Source organism: Protobothrops mucrosquamatus, unplaced genomic scaffold, assembly GCF_001527695.2.
Source record: "Protobothrops mucrosquamatus isolate PMUCROS unplaced genomic scaffold, P.Mucros_1.0 scaffold6112, whole genome shotgun sequence".
NCBI lineage: Eukaryota > Metazoa > Chordata > Lepidosauria > Squamata > Viperidae > Protobothrops > Protobothrops mucrosquamatus.
The window spans coordinates 1-2,210 of NW_015391950.1; positions in this window are offsets into that span (position 1 = coordinate 1).

Consider the following 2,210-nt stretch of genomic DNA (forward strand, 5'->3'; position numbering starts at 1 on the left):
GAAGTCCACGAGTCATGAAGGGGCCATAGTTTCCCCCATGCTGGCTCAGGAATTCTGGGAGTTGAAGTCCACGAGTCATGAAGGGACCATAGTTCCCCCCATGCCGGCTCAGGAATTCTGGGAGTTGAAGTCCACGAGTCATGAAAGGGCCATAGTTCCCCCATGCTGGCTCAGGAATTCTGGGAGTTGAAGTCCACGAGTCATAAAAGAGCCACGGTTGCCTACCCCTGGCCCGGTCCAAGTGAGGACGCCTGCCTTACCTTCCCCTAAACTGTAGCGGACGTGCAGATCCCAGAGGTGCATGGTCTCCTTGCTCTCGAAGCCCAGCATGACCACCTGGGTGAGGCAGATGATGGCCAGGGTGTGGGTCAGCCCCTCGTAGCAAAGGCCGGGCTCCAGGCCGCAAATGTCCTCCAGGGTCACGCTGCTCCTCTCCTTCAACCCTCTCAAGCGCTCAGCCCTCTCCTTGTACACCAGCAGGAGCAAACAGTCTGAAAGAGAGAGAGAGGGGGGGAGAATGGCCCTCAAACACAACTCTGGATCCTCCCCCCCATCCTGGGGAGATGCAGGACCTGAACTCAGATCATCCAGGACCACCAGCACTGAATTCCTGCCTGCCCTGATGCCCCCCCCACTCTCCTGCTGCCCAATCCTTTGGGGGCTCCTGTTTCCCCAGGCAGTATCACTTCCCCTTGTGTCCCCCCCCCCCAAGTTATCCAGACTTTTGCATTACAGATCTATAAAAGGTGTGCCTGGATATGCATTAAAACGCGTGGCCTTGCTTTTTTTGGTTACACCATTTGTCTGGAATGGTATAGGGTTTCCTGCCTGAGCAGAGGGGGGTTGGACTAGAAGACCTCCAAGGTCCCTTCCAACTCTATTAACAAAATATCTCAGGGGCTGCCCCAAAGAAGAGGGAGTCAAGCTATTCTCCAAAGCGCCTGAGGGCAGGATAAGAAGCAATGGATGGAAATTAATCAAGGAGAGAAGCAACTTAGAACTAAGGAGAAACTTCCTGACAGTGGGAACAATTAACCAGTGGAACCACCTGCCTCCAGAAGCAGTGAATGCTCCAACACTGGAGGTTTTTAAGAAGAGACTGGACAGCCATTTTTCTGAAATGGTCTAGGGTTTCCTGCCTGAGTAGGGGGTTGGACTAGATGACCTCCAAGGTCCCTTCCAACTCTATTAACAAAATATCTCAGGGGCTGCCCCAAAGAAGAGGGAGTCAAGCTATTCTCCAAAGCGCCTGAAGGCAGGAGAAGAAGCAACGGGTGGAAACTCATCAAGGAGAGAAGCAACCTGGAACTAAGGAGAAACTTCCCGACAGTTAGAACAATCAGTGGAACAACTTGCCTTCAAAAGTTGTGGATGCTCCAACGCTGGAGGTTGGAAGGGACCTTGGAGGTCTTCTAGTCCAACCCCCTGCTCAGGCAGGAGACCCTAATACCAGAGGTCCCCAATCTTTTGGGCACCAGGGACCGGTTCCGTGGAGAGAAGTTATCCCACGGACTGGAGACTGCGTGGTTTTGTGTGCTGCCTGCATCCCACGGATGGGGCTTTGTTTGTGCGGACCGGTTGCTGGCATGCCGTGGCCCAGTACTAGTCCACGGACCGGGGCTGGGGACCCCTGCCCTATATCATTTCAGACAAATGGCTATCCAGTCTCTTCTTAAAAACTTCCAGTGTTGGAGCATTCACCGCTTCTGGAGGCAGGTGGTTCCACTGGTTAATTGTTCTAACTGTCAGGAAATTTCTCCTTAGTTCTAGGTTGCTTCTCTCCTTGATGAGTTTTCATCCGTTGCTTCTTGTCCTGCCTTCAGGCAGTTTGGAGAATGGCTTGACTCCCTCTTCTTTGGGGCAGCCCCTGAGATACTGGAAGACTGCTCTCATGTCACCCCTGGTCCTTCTTTTAATTAAACTAGACATACCCAATTCCAACAACCTTTCTTTAAACAATTAAAAGCATCTTTGAGACATATATTGCCCTATCACACGGTTGATAGATTTTGGCTTTCGGGATTTTGGGAATTAAAGAACGACCTACCTATTATAGAGTTATAGTAAGTTTATACTTGTTTATTGTATGAACGGATAGCTTTGGATAGATTAAAATTATTTTGCAATTATTCCTGGGTTTAGCTCTGGGAAGTCCGGGGGGGAGGGGGGAAAAGGATTAAAATATATAAAAATTGATGTGTTTATTAATT